An 11,533-nucleotide genomic window follows, 5' to 3' on the forward strand; every position below is an offset into this window, starting at 1 on the left:
TCAAATTTTCAACAACGGATTGATACACTATGTGAAAGCTCTTTATACATTTTTTAAAATCACCACCTGAAGAAACTATGCAAATCTCATAATACCTTTAAGAATAATAAAAGTAATTGTCAGAATGGACCAAAAGCAGATATATAGACTTTTAGAAACATAAAATCAATTTTTTCCCTTCCGTGAGTTCCAAAGAAATTAGAGCAAACTTACTAGTTCATAGGGATCAGAAGGTGAATGAGTATCTGTAACTTCCAGTGAATTTTAAATCAGGTTGTAAAATATGTGTGTTTTTATAAAAGCATCTGTTTTTATATGTTACTGTATATAAAAAATAAGACATCATTGACTTCTCTCTTTCTCTCACATATCACAACCAGTCCAACTGTCATTCTTGGGCTCTCCCTTTGGAGTATATGCAAACCTAATGATTTATTTCTGCTAAAACTGCTACCACTATGATCTAAATCCAAGCCTTCATCACCTCCTACCTACACTCTTCCCCCATATAGTCCATTCTCCATAGTGAAGTCAGAGTGGTCCATTTAGAACACATCTGCTTTAAACCCTCTGAAGGTTCCTTTCACATTGATAGGTAAATTCCAACTCCTGCTTCCTTTCTTAGCTCATCTTCTAAGATTCTCTCCAGTGCTCACTCTGCTCCAGCCACTCTAGCTGGTTTGCCTTTCCTTAAATGCATGCCAAGTGAGCCCTTGACTCAGGTATTTATGATTGCTTTTCTCTATTCATGGAATGTTCTTGCCCTAAATATCCATCTGACTAGCTCCCTCACTTCCTTCAAATGTCACTGTAGAAGAACCACTTTTCTAAGCCCCACAATATAAAGATTAAAAATTAAATTAAAAAACAATAAACTTCTGTACCCTCTCTCTGCTTTGTCTTCATAGTACTTATTACCATCAGACATACAATGTATGTACTTAGTGAGTGCTGTCTCCTCCCACTAGATTATAAGCTACATAGGGCATGAACCTTGCCGATACTGTCCACTGCTGTATCCTTAGGACCTTATACCAGTGCATGACACATAGTAGGTATTCCATAAATGTGTGTCAAAACAATAACTGAACACTTGTGTGAAAAGTCTTACAGACACCTACTTCCACCCCCTCTTGGCCTCCTTTATGTCCCACTCCAAAGGTCCCAGAGCCATCTCCTTGGAAATTTACGGGTTCTTGGGACCCACTTGCAAATCATGACTATAATCTAGAAACACTATTTTGCAGACACACAAGTAGGAGTTCCCAGGGAAAATGGAGAAAACATAACTGGAATGTGATGAAAAGAGTGTTAGACGTGTAGCCTGATGAATTAGGTTCAGTCCTATTCTCACTTCAGGGTATTTCCCTTTGCAAAGCCCTAGAAGATATCCTAAACATTCTATTCCTTTTAGTGTGTCAGTGTTTGGGATCAATTTCTACAGTTAGCCACAAACTGTAAACATGTAACTGAAAAAGGGAGGAAAAAAAAGAATGATTAAAGGTGTGAGTTTATCCTCTACCCATCTCCATGTTTCTATAATTATCCCTTTAATCCAAAACCATTATTTATAAAGATTATTTAAGCCAGTATAAAGTTAAGGATTATATTGGATGGAAAATATCATTAAGGTCACACATCCTCTTTGCTTTTTGTTTTAATAAATTACTCTGTCCTTAAATATATGTATCTCCATATTAAAACTTCTCTGTTTCAGAATCGGTATGCTAACATTGCATCTCCCACATGATATATATCAACAAATTCTATCAAAAGAATGAAATAATATCTAGCAGATGTTAATTTCAAGTCACATAATCAACTGTGGAATAAATGAAATTTTACCTTTCTATAACTTAATTTTTACCTTAATCCCAAATTGTACCATATGGAGAACACTAAAATCTCAGCCAATTGAGGCCAATTTCAGTCTATCTAGGGGTTCTCCCAACCTGTTCCCAAGGTTGCATAAAACTCATGGGGCATGTATAATGCCATGGTGTTGGCAGGAGATGGTACCAGGTTCCATTTATTATCAGCCCACACTGGCCTCCCCGGAGACACCCATCCCATCTGGGTTCCAGTAGTCAAGTCTGGGTAGATTTCTCCTGCCTACTCCTCTCAACCTCAAGGCACTGTGGTTACGCTGGGCTCTGCCAAGTTTATGGCACTCTTGGATACAAGAGAAAACTTTCTGCTGTTCTCATGACACTTTTTATACCCCATTCCCAGTGGCCTAGATATTCCATGCAGCCATCTCAACTCTGAAGCAGGTGTTGCTGCTTCCCCAGATTCCATCCTGAAGCAAGTACCACCTCCTGCTCTCAGGTTCCCAAGTGTTCAGAGCATAAGGCTCTTTCCCAGAGACACACTGGCATTCATAATCTTGCCTCCACCAGTGACTTCCTTCATAGCGTGAATAAGGAGCACCTATTCTGAGTGAGGAGCAAACTGGCTCTGTATGATCTTAACTTTTCCCAACAGATTCTATTAGACATGACATACAATTTTTGCCCTAATGTTCCAAGGCCTTCCTTTTGATATACATAACTCAAGCTAAAGGAAAACAAAACAGCAAACTAAGAAACTTTTTTGGACAAACCCATTAGCTCGGCTAAATTTTTAAAAATAAATTTACAGGAGCAGCAGGGGCCCGAATGTGGAAAGCTATAGTTGTCTGAGTCATGGAAAGCCCCCATAGCCCAGAGAAATAAAGTAAAAGAGTATATGGAGGCTTGAAAGCATCTACTTATAAAGGTCCTGCATGAGTAATATCTAATAGATATCTGGTGAGAGGAGAGGGGAGGGCAGGGGAGGGGAAAATATCTATGAACTGAAGAAAAAAAAGAACTACATTTTAAACTCAACTAATCCCTCAGTTTTTACAACTTATGTAGAGTAAAATACTATACATATTTCAAACTTGAACAGAAGTGTTATTTTAATGATAATTCAATTTTCCCTAACATTGGGGGGGGGGAATGAAAAGGTAAGTATCAGGCTCAGTTAACAAAAAAGGAAGAACTCATAAGTGATTTATAACATGACAAAATTTGAGCAGGATTCTAGTTAAATGAATGGAGTATAACGTGCCTTCCTACTTATGCTTTCTTTGAAAGAATATTAGTTTTGAACATGAGCAAAACATGTGTAAAATAAAAAATCAGAACGAGTATCCCTGTTATAGTCAGAAGGCCAGGGTATTAAGAGTACTCCAATTCCTGTTTTGTGTATAAAGCTGTCTCTAAAAAACTTGAGGAAGTAAAGCAAGAAAATGGTTATAATTTGTTGGTGTGTTTGTTCTACGAGTAAGATACGGCAAATGAATAATGAAACCTGTCTGAAAAGACGATTGAGCAATCCTTCCAAATGCACCCATCCACTTCTGCTGTATGTAGAAAATACCATCATGTGTTGTTTCCCCTTTGTGAAGAAAACCTAATTCAAAGCCTATAATAACAGGAAGGCAGAAAGCAAATTATGAAAAGGCATAACGAGTTGACTGAAAATCGTATTAAAATTACTTGACTCATTTTTGAGAAAAAATTGAAGCCATTTTGCTGAAGACGTCCTAAACATACAGTAGGATTTCCCCGAAACGAGATTCCTATGCAGGGGATGGGTAATTCAAAAGTACATTATAGCTCTGCTCATCCCTGACCATCAAATTTCATACTCATCAAGCTCAAAGACACTTCTGGCCCCAAATCAAAAATGATTTCACAAAAAACGGTTTACGAAACAACACTGGCTACCACAGCACATTGGCATAGACAGGCCACTGCAGAGCTGGTTTTGCCCAAGCCGGGACCAGGACTGAATTTGCCACAGGATTCTGAGGGCTCCTTCAGCTTTTGCTTAAGAAAAACAAATGGATTAAATGAATTATTCATCTCTTTTCCATGTAATGATTCTCTGCTTATGCTCATATTAAATGTGCTAATTTTGCATACACTTTTTTTCAATGCAATTTGAAAAAAACAAAAAAATTAAAGTAATAGGATGAACGGTTGAAAAAGTCAGGCTCCGGAGACATAGAGATGGGATGACTCCTACATGTATCACTTAAGAGCTGTGCCACTCAGGACAAATTAGTTCACGTCTCCGGGCATCAGACTCCTCATTGGAACAAGGGCCCTCATGAAAGGCCTGTACAGCTTAAATGGGTGGGGCCACGGAGGAACTCAGCATCTTTAAGTGTTCGATAAATATTAGCCATTACAAGGGACTTGCACCCCTTTTTCTTTGGGGTGAAGGGAGTAGTAAGAGAAAATAACATTTGCTTACCTCTCTGAAAAAGTTCACCAGCGAGGTCCAAGTCCAGTTCACATGGCCACATAGGAAGGTCCTCAACTCACCTCCTCCCACAGACACTAAATCTAAAGCTACATATGGAACAATTTCCACTGGGGAAAATAAAAAAAAAACAACTAAAAACTATCAGAGCCACTCCTTCACACTGGGAAGGAGAGGGAGAACACACACTGAAGCGGCCAGGAGAGGGAGAAACACAGTCTCGCCGACCAGAAGGAATGCAGAACCTGAAGCTTCTCTCCGAGGAGCTAAGTTTTCATATCTCACATGGCACACCCCACCTCTTAACACCTGCCCTGAGAGACAGCCTCCAAGACACCCAGCTTGGAAACCACACAAGCTCTCCTCTGTGAGACCCATAGGGCTGTGCGAACTGAGGAATGGCTCTTAAAGGGCCCGTGCGCAGACTCACCTGCTCCAAAGCCCCGCACACAGGAGCTGTTTGAAAAGTGCCCAGACTTTATGGGAAAGAGGCTCATTTCCTGATTTTAAAGCACTGGGCTCAGAAGCTGAGATACTCTCTGGGAGGGAGCTTAGTGAGAGCCATATTTACTCTCTCTCTCTACCTTGTTGAAGCTGTCAGGCTCCATCTCATTTTTTTTCTGCCTTTTATGTATTTATTTATTATTTTTTTTAAATTATTAAACTAAAAAACAAATGGAGACCAGCTTTAAAAAAATCCCTGAGGACTTCCAATTATGGAATGAGTAAATCACAGGGGTAAAAGGCACTGCATAGGAAATATGATCAGTGATATCATAATAGCGTTGTGCGGTGACTAATAGTAGCTACAGCTTGTGGCGAGCATAGCATAATGTGTAACGTCCAAGTCCAATCACTGTGTTGTACACCTGAAACTAATGTAACAATGTGTATCAATTCTACCTCAATTTAAAAAAATTCCGGGACTCCTGGGTACTCAGTTCGTTGAGCATCAGACTCTTGATTTCGTCTCACGTCATGATCTTGTTCGTGGTTTGTGAGTTCGAGCCCCATGTCAGGCTCACATTGACAGTGTGGAGCCTGTCTGGGATTCTCTCTCTCTCTCTCTCTGCCCCTCCCTCCACCAAAATAAATAAACTTTGAAAAAAATTTCTTTTAATTCTCTGAGCAGACAAAAGCAGTTTAGTCATAGAAAGTTAACTTTAGCTTATTTTGCAAGACTAACTTAACCTGAGTCATTTCTTGCTTATGCCTCTGGGAATCATAAGCAAAACTTAAACTGCTTCCCAAAATTGATATGAGGTAACTACTAACCAATTCCCTATCATTTAAGAAAATTTTAATACTGTAACTAGTCACTGTGAAGAACACAGTCACAGCTTTCTCACTACACAAGCTGCTTTATAACAATATACCCCTGAGCTGCACTCCACATTTTGGTCTGAGTGTTCTTAGTGTGTGCATGATAAACTTTTACTAATTAGTATTTCAATAACTATTTGGTTTTACTTCTGGCATTTCTGAACTTCTGACAGTTCAAGTCATCAGATATGGGGTACAAAGAAGACCCCTCCAATAACTCTGAGGCCCATGAGCAAAAAAGTGCCAGTATCCACAGAGCCCACTGAGTTCCCTGCTTTCTGGCTCATCCTGGAGTTTGAGGGTAAGTCCCTTGGACCCAAGCTCTGTTCTCTTTGTATTTTGAGCTCTCCAACTTTATTGTGCATGACTGTATTTTGTATGCTGAAGCTTCTTGTTAAGTCACCCTATTCTGTTCAAAAGGGGGAAAATACATAATTCCCTGTGTTTTTGGAAAAGCTATGAAGAAACAAGTCACCTCAAATTTAAGACATCTTAGGGAATCTAAGGGCAAAGATGGACTTCACCTTGTCAAATCACTTTCATCACCTCTGTCAAAAAATTCCTTTTTCTTCAGTGTATACCCATCATGGAACCAGAAACTTGTAACTTTTTAGAAAATTGGTGAACTTTGGATAATTTGTAATCGTAGTAGCTACTTTGGAGAAACCTTACCTTGAGTAAGTCTACCTTAAAGGATGTCCCTCACAAGACAGGGTGTCAACCTTCTTACAGACAATGGATGCATTCTTTGATGGTATCCAGAAGCTTCTAAAAAAAAAAAAAACTAAAAGGCTCCAAAAATAGCTCTAAAAGGATTCTTACACCATGAAAATAAAAATTTTCAGTAATAAAGTTTGGCCATCTGAGAGGTAAACTTAACTTCCTCATTCATCTTCTAGAAACACAATTTGGATCCAACTGTTCTTTTATAAACTAGTAAGTTTTTATAGCTAAAATTTTAGAGTAAAAAATGTGAGGTCTCTGTGTCTGCCTATAGGTTTATGTATGTCTATGTATATATATTATAGATGTGTGATGTTTTTCTACTTCAGATGGTATTGCCAAAGTTAATTTGTAAAGAGACCTATTTCGTTGGCTTAGAGAAAAATAAGTGTTTTATATACAGTATTTCTAAAACTCTCAGAAATATACAAACTAACCCAAATATTTTTCAAGTTCATATGATCTGAGACAAACTTTGATAAGTAAAAGCTAGTTTTAAGTTTGTTGATTTAATAAAACAATAGTTTCTTCACAGTTATCAACATGAAGGTAATGCAGACATACAACTTTTTCTACCTGGGTTTACCTGAGTTAAATAAGCTTATGCTATCTCCATATTACAAAATTTGTCAACAACAAAAATAGCTTAAGATGAGCTATTTGATGTCTAATCCAAACATAGTTGCTAAAAGCAAGTAATTTAAATAAATGCAAATAAAAGTTTATGCTAAGTTAAACTAAATAATATTGATTTGATTCGCTATTCATTGAATATCAAAATTATCTCCAAATAAAATAAATGCTAAACATAGGTTTGTTTTCTCTTGTCTTTTTTAACATCTTTACAGAAAGACAAAAGATATTTGGGTCTATTAGCAAACATGTTTTGTGTCACATTGAAAAATTTACTATGAGGAAGAATATACCTTAGAAATTATTAAATATGTTTATAAATTTGCCAGTCCAGAATTGCTTCCTAGGAATTAAGGATTCTAAGGGTTAAGAATTCTAAGTAAAATATGTGATAAAATCTCCTGGAAATAATAAAGGTGAGACAAAACAACTGTATATGAAAAATAGGTAAGGAAAATAGAATGTGTTTTTTGGATAAGGAAAGGTATAAAAGACACAAGGGGGGCAGGGGGTTTGGCAGGAAAGCTGGTGAAGGAAAAAAGAAAGTAATTTTGTCTTAAAATAGAATGATTATTCCAGAATGAAGAAAAGGGGGGTGGACAAAGGGTGAATGGACATAAAAAAGTTGTAGAAGTCTATGGAAAAGAAATCTAGGAAACACAGATTGAAATGGATTTAGTTATTTTTTTAAAAAAAAGGAGTTTTAATATCAAAAGTATACTAGTATAAAATCTCTCTGTTAAAAGAACAAGGTTTTCTTAGATTATTGGTCTGCTCTTAATAAGAAATTTATAAATAAAGATTTTCCTTTAAGGTCTGTGCCTGGGAAACCAAGATTCTGTGTCTTCTCAAAATATTTCCTGTATGCAATGTTATCTTTATCAGGTCTTTGACTACTTAAAAACAATAACAACTGAGTCTTCTCTATTAAAAGAGCTAAGTTGTTTTTTGTTTTTTTGTTTTTTTGTTTTTACTACAGTCTAACTTTCTGTATTCTCCCTAGAATCTTTTGGCACTTGGGTTGCATGGATAAATAGGTATTGTTTCACAGTGACCTGTGATACTATTTGATCAAATGTTTTAAAAATTTTGGCATTTTAAATAAACTTCCCCAAATCAAATTCTAAATGAAGTCTTTTTGCTCTTGAATGAACTTGGACTTTTCCAGAGGGTACCTAGAAGTTCTCAAAACAGTTGCTCTCAGGGTGCCTGGGTGGCTCAGTCTATTGAGCATCCGACTTCGGCTCAGGTCATGATCTCACAGAGCACAGGTCTGAGCCCCACGTTGGGCTCTGTGCTGACATCTCAGAGCCTGGAGCCTGGTTTGGAGTCTGTGTCTCCCTCTCTCTCTGCCCCTCCACTGCTCATGCTCTGTCTCTCTGTCTCTCAAAAATAAACATTAAAAAAAATTAAAAAAAAAAACAGTTACTCTCTATCCTTATAAAAAGAGCAATGTTATTTGCTTAGCCTTATTTGATATGCTAAAGTTCATGGAAAATGTCAAATAAAGAGTAATATTTAAACTTCTAGATCACATTTATATGGGAATATATATATATAATTAAAGTAAGTAATTCAGAAATTAAATAAAATACCTAAAACTTATGTGTTCTGGTATAATGTTATCAGTTATAATTCTACTTATTGCTTTACAACATATGTCAGAGAAATAATCAAATTTTGTTGTCAACTCTGCCATAATAAACTCATACCAGAACATTAACCAGGCCATTTTTAGGTCTTTTGTCTCTTATAGGCAGTTTTTGTTTTACTCTGATCCTTTTGCAAAGTCTTCCTGAAAAGTGTTTCTCTTCAAGGAGATTCATAGAAAAGACTCTGACAAGCACAGGTTTCTGATAACTTTAAGATTATAACACAAAACTAGGTTAGAATTTCTAAAACTCTAATGGAAATCTCATTGATCTATAAAGCTGCTAACCCAAGATGAAGCAAAACAAGAATTAATTACAGGCAACAGAATCAACTGATGGAGGTGACTATAATTTTTATGGCTTTATTTAAAGCATTGCTGTTCTTTAATGTTTTGTTTCCCAGATTTAAAGACTGACTCGTGGAGAAATAGAAAATCTAACATACTGATTACTACTAGTAGGGGAAAGAATCAGTAATCAAAAACCTCCCAAAAACAAAAGTATAGGACCAGAAGGCTTCACTGGTGAATTCTACCGAACACTTAAAGAAGAATTAATACTGATCCTTCAAAAATTCTCCCAAAAAATAGAAAGAAATACTTCCAAACTCACTTTTGTGAGGCCAGCATTCCCATGATACAAAAATCAGGCAAGGATACCACAAGAAATACCATCATCATCTATGATGAACATAGATGCAAAATCCTCAACCAAGCATTAGCAAACTGAATTCAACAGTACATTAAAAGGAGCACACACTATGATCAAGTGGGATTTATTCCAGGCATGCAAGAATGGTTCAACATTTGTAAATAAGTCTACATGATATACCACACTAACAAAATGAAGTATAAAAATAATATCACCATCTCAATAAATGCAGAAAAAACATTTAATAAAATTCAACATCCATTTATGATAAGAACTGTCAACAAAGTGGGTATAAAGGGAACATACCTTAACACAATAAAGGCCATATATGATAAGCCCACAGCTAACATCACACTCAATAGTGAAAAGCTGAAAGCTTTTCCTCTAAGATCAGGAACAAGACAAGGATGCATATTCTCCCCAATTTTATTCAACATTGGAGGTCCTAGGTGGAAAAAAAGAAATAAAAGGTATCCAAGTTGGAAAGGAAGAAGTAAAACTCACTATTTGCAGATGACCTGATATTCTATATAGAAAACCCTAAAGACTCCACCAAAAAACTGTTAGAACTAGTAAACAAATTCAGTAAAGTAGCAGGATACAAAATCAACATACAGAAATACATTGCATTTCTATACACTAATAACAAAATACCAGAAAGAGAAATTCAAAGCACACCCATTTATAATTACATTAAAAATACTTAGGAATAAACTTAACCAAGGAGGTGAATATTCTGTACACTGAAAACTATAAGACACTGATGAAAAAAATTGAAAAAATTGCCAAAAAAATGGAAAGATATTCTGTTCTCATAAATTGGAGGAATTAATATTATTAAAATGTCCATACTACCTAAGCAATCTACAGATTCAACCTGATCCCAACAAAATACCAACAGCATTTTTCACAGAACTAAAACAAATAATGCTAAAATTTGTACGGAACCACAAAAGACCTCAATAACCAAAGCAATCTTGAGAAAGAAGAATAAAGGTGGAGGTATCACACTCCCTGATTTCAAACTGTATTACAAAGCTATAGTATTCAAAACAACATTGGCATAAAGACAGACACATAGATCAATGGAAAAGAACAGAGAGGCCAAAAATAAACCCACACAAATATGGTCAACTAATTTAAACAAAGGAGCCAAGAATATATAATGGAGAAAGGACAATATCTTCAACAAATAATGTTGAGAAAACCAAAGAGCCACATGTAAAAAAATAAAATATAAGTAAGTAAATGAGTAAATATAAAAATAAAGCAAAACAAACTGTACCACTGTCTTTCACCATACACAAACTTAACTGAAAATGGATTAAAGACTTGAATGTACGATCTAGAACTATAAAACTCTTAGAAGAAAATATAGGTGGTAATTTCTTTGACATTAGTCTTGTGATGATTTTTTGGGGATCTTACATGAAAAGCAAAGGCATCAAAAGCAAAAATAAATACATGGGACTACATCAAACTAGAAAGCTTCGGTGCTGCAAAGGAAATCATCAACAGAATGAAAAGGCTGTTAAGTAAGTAGAAGAAAATATTTGTAAATCATATATCTGAGAAGGGGTTAATATCCAAAAAATACAAAGAACTACAACTCAATAGCAAAACTAAGAAACTAAAAAAATCCAATTAAAAATGGTCAGAAGATATGAATAGAAAGTTTTCCAAAGAAGACATACAAATGACCAACAGACACATAAAAAAGATATTCAATATCACTAATCATCAGGGAAATAATATATTTCCTTATCAATAAGATTACAAAATGAGATATTACTTCATACCTATTAGAGTAGCTATTACCAAAAAGGCAAAAAATAACAAGTGTTGGCAGGGATGTAGAGAAAAGGGAACCCTCATACACTTTTGTTGAGAATCTAAATTGGTGAAGTCACTACAAAAAACAGTATGGAAGTTCCTCAAAAAATTAAAAATAGAACTACCATATGATTCAGTAATTCCACTTCTAGGAATCTATCCAAAAAAATTAAGACACTAACTCAAAATGATACATGCACCCCATGTTCATTGTAGCATTATTTATTTATAACAGTCAAGATATGGAAAAATTCTAAGTATCCATTAAGGGATGGATGAAATGTGTGTGTGTGTGTGTGTGTGCGTGTGTGTGTTGTCTGTGCAATGGAATGTTATTCAGCCACAAAAAAAGAATGGGATCTTGCCATTTGTGACATGAATGGACCTTGAGGGCATTATCCTAAGTAAAATAAATCATACAG

Source organism: Neofelis nebulosa, chromosome 4, assembly GCF_028018385.1.
Source record: "Neofelis nebulosa isolate mNeoNeb1 chromosome 4, mNeoNeb1.pri, whole genome shotgun sequence".
Classification (NCBI taxonomy): Eukaryota; Metazoa; Chordata; class Mammalia; order Carnivora; family Felidae; genus Neofelis; species Neofelis nebulosa.